The sequence below is a fragment of the Microcaecilia unicolor genome, chromosome 7 (assembly GCF_901765095.1).
Source record: "Microcaecilia unicolor chromosome 7, aMicUni1.1, whole genome shotgun sequence".
Classification (NCBI taxonomy): domain Eukaryota; kingdom Metazoa; phylum Chordata; class Amphibia; order Gymnophiona; family Siphonopidae; genus Microcaecilia; species Microcaecilia unicolor.
The window spans coordinates 74,127,204-74,140,757 of NC_044037.1; positions in this window are offsets into that span (position 1 = coordinate 74,127,204).

Genomic DNA, 13,554 nt, shown 5'->3' on the forward strand with positions numbered 1-13,554 from the left:
CTAATGGGCTGATTTTTGAAAGAGAAGAACGTCCTTCTCACAGAAACATCCAAATCGGTATAATCGAGAGCCGATTTTGGACGTCCCCAACTGCACTCCGTCGCAGGGACGGCCAAAGTTCATGGGGGCGTGTCGAAGGTGTAGCGAAGGCGGGACTTGGGCTTGCCTAACATTTGGACATCCTTAACCCATAATGGAAAAAAACAAGGACGTCCCTGATGAGCACTTGGACCTGTTTTTCTTACGACTAAGGCACAAAAAGGTGCCCGAAATGACCAGATGACCACCGGAGAGAATCAGGGATGACTTCCCGTTATTACCCCAGTGGTCACTAACCCCCTCCCACCCTCAAAAAACATATTTCGAAATATTTTGTGCCAGCCTCAGATGTCATACTCAGGTCCACGACAGCAGTATGCAGGTCCCTGGAGCAGTTTTAGTGGGTGCAGTGTACTTCAGACAGGCGGACCCAGCCCCCCTCCCCCCCCCCCCCACCGGTTACATTTTTTGGAAGAAACAGTGAGCCCTCCAAAAACCACCAGAAACCCACTGTACCCACATCTAGGTGCCCCCCTTCACATGTAAGGGCTATGGTAGTGGTGTACAGTTGTGGGTAGTGGGTTTTGGGGGGCTCAGCACACAAGGGAGCTATGTACCTGGGAGCAATTTATGAAGTCCACTGCAGTGCCCCCTAGGGTCCCTTGTTGGTGTCCTGTGACTACAGATGCCAGCTCCTCCCATGATGACCAAATGGCTTGCATTTGGTCGTTTCTGAGATGGACGTCCTTGGTTTTGATTATCGCCAAAAATCAGAAACGTCCATGTCTGGGAACGACCAAATTTAAGGATTTGGATATCCCTGACGGTATTTTCAAAACGAAAGATGGACGTCCATCTTGTTTCAAAAATATGGGTTTCCCCGCCCCTGGATTGGGACGTTTTGCAAAGACATCCAAATCAAAACTTGGACGTCCCTTTCGAAAATGCCCCTTTTTGTATGCAAATTTTTCTGGACACAATAATTTGCCACAATAATTTGCATGGTGTTTACTGCATTGCAAGTAAAGTGTTTTTGTTTTCATGACCTGTGTTCTGATTTGAATGCACATCTTAACACACAACTCATTACATTGAGCTCAGAATGTCTGATGATTGAATAAAACACTAAAATGAAGACATGAGAATGTGTAACTGGAACTGATGGGTCTGAGATGCTGAAAGGATGCCTGGTGGAGCTCCAGGCAGGGGCAGAGAATTAACTGGGAGGTACACCGACTCCGGAAGGAAAGTAATAAAGGAAACATGTTCATTCTTTATTGAATTACACAGGAAACTGATGTGCTTGCACTGTGTCAGGTTTGAAGAAATAGCCATCTTTTAGCGCTCAAAGCACTGTTTTCTAAAGGGCTTCTTCCATTCTTGAAACAGGGCTTTTACTGCACTAGTTCAAAACCCCTTGCTCTGCCCCCCCCCCCCCCCCCCATGAAGGTCACGTCTCAGTCTCAATATCACTCCCACTACCATGCAGAAAACCTGCAGTCAGTCTCTCTCTGCCACGTAGGAAGTGTTTGGTTTCATTGCCTCTCCCTCTGCCACTCAGGAAGCAGCTAAGTACCTCTCATTGTGCATACAGGAAGCTGCTAATCACTGTGCCAGCTCTGTGGGTGCTTGAGTCCCTTCCCCCTTCAATACTGAGCAAACTTTTTAACTGAGCAGGGAGGAAATATTGGAGTTGACTTTACTACCAGGCAGCAATCAGTTCCTTTACTGGCATGACAATTTTACATGTGTTGCCAAAGTATTTAATTTATTGGTAGATAAAGAAATATAAAACAGGAGATAAATTTCAAAGTAATAGTAACAACAGTAAGTAAAGTTATATACAGAGAGCTCAATAACAGGAACAATTCCCAGGTCCTGGTTCTGGTTTGCATAGTCCTTGGTCAGGTGACTTTTCTTCTCTGGTGCTTGGGTATAACACATTTTGCTGTTATAGCTGCTGTTTCTCCTCTTCCCCCCAGGATTTCGCAGTTTTCCCTGCTCATTCTTTTGTGGAAAGCCTTTGATCTTCTCAATTAGTTTTGGAAATCATGTGTATCTCTGATGTCTGTGTATTATGCACAGTGCAATAGAAAAAGAAGCACTTCTGTTTCTCCAGTATTTCATTGCATGCAAAGTTTGGCTTCATGGGCTTCCTGGTTCACTTTTGAAAAGCTGGTTCTTGTGCTGCTAAGCACCTGTCCCCCCTGCCACAGGGAAAGCAGGGTGTCTTACTAGAACGGTCAGACTGACCATCCAGGCAACTGGGCAGTGCCCGAAGGCCCAGAGGCTCTAGGGGGCCCAGATGCTAGGGTTTCTCAGGTTCTGTAGGTCTGGTTTTCGGAACTATTCATAACTTACATTTGCATACATTGAATCTATGAGCTGGGTTAATTTTGCATATTTGGTAATCCTGAAATTCAGGCTTGTTGGGGGAATTGAGAACCGGCACCATTATTTCCAGATCCCCCTCTTAATTCTCTGTCTTCATGGGACCCGGGCTCCGCTGATGGGAGGCAGGGTTGGAATGCCTTTTGGAGTGGGCAGAAGCTGCCACAGTGGGTCCGGTTTCATGACGGTTCTTGGGCACCATGGGCCATGTGGGGTTGCCATTTGCATATGTTCGATCAGCGCACATGTGCGTCTGGGAGAGAGAGAGGCCTCCGAGGGGGAGGAGAGACCAAGATCGGGCCACTGGTGGCCCAGATGGAAGAAAGATGGGGGAGAGGGGATATGATAGAGATGTTTAAATACCTCTGTGGCACTAATGTACAGGAGGTGAGGCTCATTTAAACGAAGGAAAACTCTGAAATGAGAGGGCATAGGATGAAGTTAAGAGGTTATAGGCTCAGGAGTAATCTAAGTAAATACTTCTTCACTGAAAGTGTGGTGGACATGTGGAATCACCTCCCGGTTAAGGTGGTGGAAATGAGGACTGTGTCTGAATTTAAGAAAGAATGGGATAGGGACATAAGTACATAAATATTGCCATATTAGGACTGACCGAAGGTCCATCAAGTCCTGCATCCTGTTTCCAACATTGGCCAATCCAAGTTACAAGTACCTGGCAAGATCCCAAAACAGTACAGTACATTTTATGCTGCTTATTCTAGAAATAATTGTCAAAACAGAAATTATGCCTGCGCTCTGTCGAGCATAAGATATGTAACAAAATATTTAAACACACATGAATACAAGTATGTTTTTTCTTCTTTTGCTTATTCAATATATATAGTGGAGTAGTCTCATATATATCACACGGAAAAAAAGTTTTTGGTTGTTTTCACCCAATGACTGTCGGGGTTTTAAGAGCACCAACCCGTTTAAGTTAAGTGCTGCACAAAATTTGCTGATAGTGTTCAGTTAAAGAGAGATGGATTAATATTTATAAGAGTAGCAAAGGTTGGTGGAGGTTAAGTCAATGATTAGACAACACACAAGGGCAATACATCCAGTCATTGGGTGAAAAAAACCAAAAACGTTTTTTCCGTGTGATATATATGAGACTACTCCACTATATATATTGAATAAGCAAAAGAAGAAAAAACATACTTGTATTCATGTGTGTTTAAATATTCTAGAAATAAGCAGTGGATTTTCCCCAAGTCCATTTTAATAATTGCTTATGGACTTTTCTTTTAGGAAGCTATCCAAACCTTTTTTAAACTCCACTAGGCTAACTGTTTTTACTACATTCTCTGGCAACGAATTTCAGAGTTTAATTACACGTTGAGTGAAGAAATCTTTTCTCCGATTCGTTTTAAATTTACAACTTTGTAGCTTCATTGTTTGCCCCCTGGTCCTAGTATTTTTGGAAAGAGTAAACAAGCGATTCATGTCTACCCATTCTACTCCACTCATTACTTGATAGACCTCTATCATGTCTTCCCTCAGCCGTCTTTTCTCCAAGCTGAAGAGCCCCAGCCGCTTTAGCCTTTCCTCATAGGGAAGTTGCCCATCCCCTTTATCATTTTCGTTGCCCTTCTCTGTACCTTTTCTAATTCCATTATATCTTTTTTGAGATGCGGTGACTAGAATAGCACACAATATTTGAGGTGCGGTCGCACCATGAAGCGATACAAAGGCATTATAATGTCCTCATTTTTTAAATGATAAGTAGTAGTAGTTTTCCATTCCTTTCCTAATAATACCTAACATTCTATTTGCTTTCTTAGTCACCACCGCACACTGAGCAGAGGGTTTCAATGTATCATCAACGATGATGCCTCGATCCGTTTCCTGGTTGGTGACTCCTAATGTGGAACCTTGCATTACATAGCTATAGTTCAGGTTCCTCTTTCCCCACATGCATCACTTTGCATTCACATTAAATGTCATCTGCCATTTGGATGCCCAGTCTCCCAAGCCTCTTGTAATTTTTCACAATCCTCTTTCAATTTAACAACTTTGAATAACTTTGTGTTGTCAGCAAATTTAATTACCTCACTAGTTACTCCCATCTCTAGATAATTTATAAATATCTCTTTATAAGGTTTCTCCCTTATATGGCATGAAGCACTGGGCAGGGCCGGGCGCCACCATTTTGCAGGTGGCGCCGATGGAAGAGGAGGGAGGCCACCTCCCTCCTCCAACTTAAGGTAGGGGGTGGGGGGATTGTCTGCAGCCCACTGGGCCACCAGGGACATTTCAGGAATGCTTGGGGGGGGGGGGGGTAGGATCTCCATCTCCCCCTGAACCTTTGTTGGGGGTTTGGGGGGGGGACCAGAGGTCCGCTGGACCTCCAGCTCCCTGTTGCTGGGAGGGGTGTCGGTAGGGTTGGGTTATCTTGGCTCGGGGTTCCTGCTGGGGCTGCTGCATTGGGGGAAATGGGGGCCTGCTAGCATGCAAATGCATGCTGGACAGGTTTCACTATTCCTCCCCAATGGTATGGAAACCCTAACGCCAGCTCCGAGCTGGTGTAAGGTTTGCCGCGGCCAGTGTGCCAATCTTTGGCGCGCTGGTCGCTGATAATTGGGGATGAATATGTTTAGCCCTGTTTTGCATGCATTTGCATGCTAGTTGCATTCAGAGCCCACTAGCGAGTTGTTTCATGTGCTCGGGGGCTCTGATCATGGGGAGGTAGCAAATGCAGGCGCTAACAGCCTCTAGCGCCTGCGCTTGCTTCTGATCATCGGCCCATGAGAGAGTTGTTAAGCCTCCTGAGAGTGTATTAGGTGAGAGTTTGATTGCATGGCTGGAAGACTGATTGTCAGAGCTCTGAGATATGAGTGAGAGTGTGAATGGGAGCAATATTTTTAAATGATTTTTTAAACTCTGTAGTTGTGGAAGTCCTGTGATGAACATGTGGCATGTGCAGTAGAATGTTCTCACATGCATGCATGAACTCCTTGGAAGCTGAGAGATGTAATCGGGGAGGGGGGGGATTACCATTACAGCAGTTGGAGCTAAACTAAGGTAATAGCTGAATGTGTGTGGGAGGTGTGCTTGGAATTAGATCTTGAGTTAAATTTGAGGGGAAAATTGACTAAAAGTGCCTAACTTTAAAAGTATTGATGGTTTAAATGATGAGGAAGCTTGTTGCCAGGTGCAGGAGAAAGAAAAACCCTGAAATGTATTTGGGGGAAAAAAGTTTGGATTTTTTTAGGAAAACACAAGTTAATGCTGGAGCTGAAAAATTGTTGGAAATGGCAAGAGTCACTTTTGTTAAGTCAAGCCCTTAGCGGGTTCTGAGGGAATTATTTTAAATTTTCATAGGAAAATTAATTAATTATTTTAGGCTGTGCCTTTGGGAGGGCCATTGAACTTAGATTTTAATAGAAAGAAGAATTTACTGGAGTCTATGAGTGGTCACTCTCACTGGATTTAGTGAGTTTGAAGACGGTGTTTAAAAGCCAGAATACATTTAAAATTCTTAGAGCAGTGCTGGGAGTTAGAGCAGCAGTGTGTCTGCAACCTGGATTAAATTAAAGAGGGAAATATTTATTAAGCCTAATGTTTGAAAAACAGAAGCTCAGTGGGAAAGCAGCGTGAAAGTTTCAGAGTGAAGCTGTAAACAGTAAGGGCTTCTTTTACCAAGACATGCTAGCGATTCCCACATTGCAATGCAAGGAAGCCCATTCAAAGTAATGGGATTTGTCAGCATTACTGCACAGGGAGCCACTAGAGACTCTAAGTGCTTCAGAGTTGTGCCAGAAACTGCAGTTGCTGGAGCTTCTTTGGAAACAGTGAGCGGCTGTTAAGGCTGTTGTCAGAGAACATTTGGGTTGAAATGAGGCTGACTGGGTGAGCTTGAAGATGGAGCCTGAATCCAATGGGAGGATTAGCACAGGGCTCCCTCAATTAATATTTTATTTTAAAAGTGGTTAGAAATTCATGGCCTGCCCACCTGCCTAAGAAGACACTGACATAGAAAGCACACAATAAGGAGGCAGGGTTTTGCTTTAAGGATTTGTTACAGAAAGGATAGTGGGTATTCTGTTCCTGAGTTCCTGTCCTATGGAGGAGAACATTACAGAGGTCTAGAGTTCCTGCCTGGAGGAGCGTCCACCTGGTACCCAATGCAAGAAAGCTGCAGAGCCAATGAAGACTTTTTAAAATAATTTTTAGTGTGCACACTTATTTGTTTTGTTTCCTGACGCCAGATACTGGCTGCATTTTAAGGGACACTAGGACAAATGCTGAGAGGGACATTAGGGCAAATGCCGAGTGGGTTATTTACCTGCAACTGAGTTGTTCTTGCAAGAAAACACAAACACATGTTAGGGGAACAGGCTACCTTAGGAACATATTGCTAGAAGAGAAACTGTTAAATACCTACCTGAGTACCTGCTGGGGCCTGAAATGGAAATAGAAGAGGTTCCGTGATAAGTACATCCTGAGTTGGGAAATTAAATTACTACTACTACTATTTAGCATTTCTATAGCACTACAAAGCGTACGCAGCACTGCACAAACATAGCAGAAAGACAGTCCCTGCTCAAAGAGCTTACAATCTAGTAAAACACAAATAAGTCTTACCTGAAGCTAGAGCTGAAGCTGCTACAGTTTAATCTGAAGGAGATCCTGTGATAGAGAGAAAAGAAATAATACTTATATTTAATTGTTATTGTGCTGTTTTAGGCATAGTATAGTGTAACTTAAACAGCCAGCTAAACCATTCCCAATTAGAATCTTTACCAGCAGACTCTCAATTCTTAAGCAAATCTTCTTTATTGTAGTACTCATAATAAACAAAGAAAATCCAATTTACAGTTCAGTTGCTTAGACAGAATTGTTGCCTTTTGCAACAGAGCCTGCATCTAGCCACTTCAAAGATTAGGAGATGGCCAGACCCTCAGCCACTCTGACAGGAAAAGCTGTAACTCTCAAAGGAAATATGAAGGAGAACCTCAGGGTAAATAAAAGGGGAATGACATGGGGAAATGGTGAAAACTCTTGATGCAATTACAGTAAATAAGGAGGGATTAGCCCCTAGAACACCTGCTGATCACCAAGGCACACTAGCAAGACTAGGCTCTCTCACAAAGCCCACAGGGAGGGGGGAGGGGGGAAGAGAGAGAGGGCTGGCCCTAACAGCCAATAGGGAAAGCTTACAAGAAGTCAATCACATGATCCTGCAAACCATAGGGTGTGGGGAAAATCCCCAGTACAAAGTGCTATCTATTACACAGACTACACAGACAATGTAATTAAATACAAATAATACTCATATTAAATATACATAATAATGCACCTTGCCTCCATGAATATGGGGCAGAACAGATATTGCACTTTACTAAGCACAGCTCTGGTTTTAACTGTTGTATTTTTTAAGGGATTTTAAATGTCTTTTTAAATTTGATAGCACTTTAAACAAATGTTCTCTTTTACATTGCCTGAAATATTTTAAAATGTTAAAAATATCTGTGCAGTAAAGATTTGCTATCTGGTAAATGCCAGCAGGATCCCTTGATTGTCTGTCACTTGTATGGTGGTCTCACTCACTCACCTAACAACGTTGGTTATCTTAGTGGCTGTGATGCAAGGGTGGAAGTGTGTCTTGTTCCCAGGGGAAAAAAACAACCTATCCCAGACCACTATAGTAGCCAGTTCAGCTATTGCCAAGGAACAAGACATTGCTGAAACTTAGGGGGCGCTACAATAACATAGGTTTGCCCTTGTGAACTGATTATGTCATTTTACTCCAGGAGAGACAGGGAAGAACAAGCAGACTCTTCTTCTGTCCCAGTAAGCAGGATGCTAGTCACTAGTAGATCATGTGGCTTCCTCTCCCATTACTCTGCCTCTACCTCCGGAAGCTTGAGACAGGCTTTCCAGAACTCCAAAACTGAAACGCTACAAGTAGATGCTGCTGAAACCTGGGTTGGGAAGGATGGCAGCTTCCTTACAGACTGATGTTCATTACAGGACTTAGGCCCAGATGCACTAAACTTTAATGACCCTTTAACGACCCTGTAACAAAGAATTTTCGAACCATGGCATGCATTAAAGGCCATTTTCCGACCACGGTAGCAGAAAACGAAAACGGAATGCAGATGAGCAAATTGTGTAGAAACCCCATAGAAACGAGATGCATCAAAGTTTTCCGACTACCCTAACGCAGGAAAAGTGCCGGAAAGCTAACGACAGGTCTGTACCTGTCGTTAGGGCTATCCGACGAAAAACTTTAATGTAAAAAACAAAAAAAAAAGCGAGGGGGTGAAAACGCGCATCAGGGGCGTCTTTTATTGACGCCCGAGGTCGCTGCTGCTCCCCACTCCCCCTGCATCACTATAAAAGTGAAAAAGAAAAAAAAAAGGTTCGGGAGGGGGCAAAGGCGCTCGGCAGGAGCGTCCTTTATGGACGGCCTTGCCCCCCCCCCCCCCCCGCTGCTGCTCCCCGCTTCCTCCGCCAGCATTAAATAAAAAAAAACAAAAGTCAAAGCTTTAAGAGCCCCGGCCCCCCTCCCTTCCTGTCTCTCAACTCTTTCTGCACACAGCTCCGCCTCCCGCCATCCTCCACCCCCATGCCCCGCCCCCACCGCCCCCCCCTGAGATCATTGCCGCCGCTCCCCCCCTCCACCAGGCCCCCCCACGCATTACCGGGCCCGTGCAGCGCCTCTCACCTCTGTATGAAGGTGCTGCACGGGCAAGAAGACCATCAGATCGCTGCAGTCTTCAGGACATCTCTCTCCTTCTCTGACCTGGCCCCGCCCCCGTCTGACGTAAGAAACCTGCAGAAAGAAAGAGTTGAGAGACAGGAAGGGAGGGGGGGGCCAGGGTTCTTAAAGCTTTGATTTTTGTTTTCTTTATTTAATGCTGGCGGAGGAAGCGGGGAGCAGCAGCGGCGACCATGGGCGGGGGGGGGGGGCAAGGCCGTCCATACAGGACGCTCCTGATGAGTGCCTTTGCCCCCTCCCGATCCACGTGTTTGTGTTTTGGTTTTTTGATGTTTGTGGCATGCGCAGAGCAGACAGCATAACGCTGGGCTGCTCTGCGCATGCTTTAGGAGTCGATTACCGACGGGGATTACACCAGTTTGATGCATTGTTCTTTACAATACCGCACCGAACATGTGCGACTTGTTTTTTTGGAGCATTGTTCATTTTTTAAAATTCCGTAATGGCTTTTACGTTTTTGCTTTTTTTACGTTTGGTTGATGCATCTGGGCCTTAGAGGCACTGTCCAGAGACTCTCCTCCCAGGTAGTCCAGTATACCTCTCCCTTCCCTGCAGCCCCCTCGTCCCAGAAAGTTCAGCACACCATTCCCTGCAGCCCCTCTCCTCCCAGATGGTCTAGGACATCTCTCCCTTCTCTTGCAGCCTCCCCCCCTAATAGGTCCAGCACACCTCTGCCTTCCCCAAATTCAGCATCGCTCGCTACCTTCCTTCCCGCAGGTCTAGGATGGCTGCCGCTTCCTTCTCCTTCCCCCACCACTGCTGCAGTGCTTGCAGCTTACATTTTCGGGCTGTCCTCAATTCACACAGGCACTCTGGGGCCTTCCCTCTGTCACGTCCAGCCCTCTCTGATGCAACGGCCAGACACAGCAGAGGACCTGTGGGAGGGGGAAATAGGGAGCGATGCTGGATTGTGGGTGGTGGGAGGTCAAGATTTGCCACAGCACCCCTGAGAGTTCGCTACGGTGCACCTGGGTGCCGCGGCATACAGTTTAGGAACCGCTGCCCTAGACCATCTTTCATCTTTCAGGTAGGCCTAGGAGGGTGAGCCTATGGGGTGGAATCATCGGGAGGTGGATGCATTTGAGGGTCTTAGGGAGGGGGTTTCAGGAGGGTGTAGATGCTCTGGGGGCTTCAAGAGGAAGGTGGATAGAGGAGGGTAAATGCTTTAGTGGTGCTTTGGATACATTATCTGGAGAAGGGACTTCAGAAGGAAATTGGATGTTCTGGGGGGCTTCAGGAATGGTGGATGCTTTTAGGGAAGAGCTTTGGGAAGGAGGATACTCATGGGGGGACTTTGGGAGGAGGGTACATGCTCTGGGTAGGCTTTGGAGCTATAGATTCTCTGAGGGCATTGGGAGGAGAGTAGATGCTTCAGGAGGAGTGGTTGCTCAGGGGTACAATTAAAAATGTGACTTGAGTACAAATTTGTAATCAATTTAAAAGTTATTAATTGTTTACACGATTGTTCTGAGAAGGGTTGCTGTTGGAGTGATCATGATTGTTGTGTTTAATTATCCAAATTTCAGGAGTGTAGGGGCCTGAAAGTGAATTGAGGAGGGTGAAAGGCTGAACTGCCTGCCCCTGAGCAGCTCTGTCAGTGCAGGTCTTGTGGGCCCTTGCATGCTGACAGGTCTCTGGATTGCCTCCTGCATAAGCTTCTTGTTACCCCCAAAACCGGATGCCACAGGGTCTGGACCCAGAACTGAATTTTCTTGCTGGAAATGGAGCTGTCACCAGCAGAAGAAAGGAGGTGTTGATGCCCCTCTACAAGTCGTTGGTGAGGCCACACTTGGAGTATTGTGTTCAGTTTTGGAGGCCGTATCTTGTTAAAGATATAAAAAGACTGGAAGTGGTGCAAAGAAAAGCTACAAAAATGGTATGGGATTGGCGTTGCAAACCGTATGAGGAGAGACTTGCTGACCTCAACATGTATACCTTGGAGGAAAGAAGAAACAGGGGTGACATGAGAGAGACATTCAAATATTTGAAAGGTATTAATCCACAAACCTTTTCCAGAGATGGAAAGGTGGTAGAACTAGAGGACATGAATTGAGGTTGAAGGGGGCAGACTCGGGAGTAATGTCAGGAAGTATTTTGTTCACAGAAAGGGTGGTAGATATGTGGAATGCCCTCCTGCGGGAGGTGGTGGAGATGAAAACGGTAATGGAATTCAAACATACGTGGGATAAACACAAAGGAATCCTGTTTTGAAGGAATGGATCTACGGAATCTTAGCGGAGAGTGGGTGGCAATGTCAGTAATTGGGAAGGAAAACCAGTGCTGGGCAGACTTCTACGGTCTACGCCCTGATTGTAACTGAATAAAAATGAATGGGCTGGAGTGTAAATTTTAAGGGGCTTTGATGTTAGCTTCAGAAATTTTAGTACACGAACAATGCTGGGCAGACTTCTACGATCTGTGCCCTGAGAATGGCAAGGACAAATCAAACTTGGGTATACGTATAAAGTATCATATACCATGTAAAATGAGTTCATCTTGTTGGGCAGACTGGATGGACCATTCATTTACTATGTTACCATGTTCCGTGTGATGTCACAGCAGCAGGCCCAGATGATGACATCATATCAAAGTTCCAATGCATACATAAGTCTGGCACTGGAGGCAGGTGGCTATGCCTAAATTTGGACTTGCCACAGCTCAGGAAAAGACTGGTGGGGCAGGGGGAAAATCAGGCAGTGAGGTTTGAATATGACCTAAATGATTCTTTATCTTTGGACCTAAGTCACTAAGACTCTTCTCCTGTTCTGTGCCATGGGAAAAAGCTTAGTGAATCAATCTCTCTCTCTCTGGTTCTGCTGCTGACTATATTAAGGAACAGCCTGTTTATTCTTGCAATAGCACAGTGCCCTGTATTACCTTATGCAGTACAGCTGAGCTTCTCCAGGGTCTTAAAGTCCTTCTTATTCCTGCAGCAGGTTTGAGAGCAACAGACTGGGGAGGTGGCCAGGTTCATAGCCTAATCCTGTTCATCAGCAGAACCTCTTTTTGGTTGAAGATGTCAATTAAACCAAGGTCCATGCTTGCCCCCAGGCTCTCTAGTTGGGCAAAATATTAGTAGAGGCATGACATCGTAGCCCATCCCATTCTGCTGCCTATGAGTTCAATCATGTCCCTGTTTTCTCATATGGTTGTAATATGGTGACACACACACACACACACACACACACACACACACACACACACACACACACACACACACACACACACACACACACACACACACACACACACACACACACACACACACACACACACACACACACACACACACACACACCACACACACACACACACACACACACACACACACACACACACACACACACACACACACACACACACACACACACACACACACACTTTGATCTTATTCTGTGTGCACGGCACTCTGGGTACACTCATGGCCTACATTATGTGCCTGCTGCAGTCCCTCAGGTTAGCATTGTTGCTATCTGAGGACTTTTTAAAATCTCAAGCAGATCCCAAAAGCAGCTGCCTTCAGAGGAGCCCCTCGGCCAGGAGAGTGTATTTTAAGCATTGCCCCCCCCCCCCCCCAGACAAGAAACTGGAGATATATTTTAGTACATCAGGTCTCCTATTGGTGGTGGGAGCCAGGACAGAGCAATGTATCCAGTGTTTGATTTAATACAAACAGGACTGGGCATGCCTTCCTGTGAGACAGAAACATTATTCTTATCCACCTGAGGGGTTCAAATATGGCTTTTGCCATGGTCTGTCGTGTCAGGTGCCAGGTTTATACACTTTTACTGCTTCTTTCCTTTTAAAGTAGTTTACTCTCTCTGATTGTATTTCTTAACAAGTGAATGCTTGTAATTAATTTTGCAAAAATTAATAAATATAAAGTAAAAAAATATTAGAATAGTTTACTATTTGGGAAAATGTAACAGAATGCTCCTGTTGTTCTTATCCTGGCCCATCACTCATCTTTTTCGACTTGCCTGGCCTTCAAAAATCAGGGTGCTTAACTGCTAGGAAGGTGTTTCTCACAGAGTTCTTCTGTTATTTTTCCTGAGTTCTGTCTCTGTTTTTCAGATCAAAGAGGATTCCCTCTTGCCAAGCGAAGGGTGATCAAAGAAACAAAAATATTGTCTTAAATCTTGTAATGTGTATTACAAGATTATTGTGTATTATTGTGCTTGGTTCATACAATTGAACAAGCAGTTAATACAAATAACAGATACAGCCCTGATGGAGTGGCCTAGTGGTTAGAGTGGTGGACTTTGGTCCTGGGGAACTGGGTTCAATTCCCACTGCAGGCATAGGCAGCTCCTTGTGACTCTGGGCAAGTCACTTAACCCTCCATTGCCTTAGGTACAAATAAGTACCTGTATATAATATGTAAGCCACATTGAGCC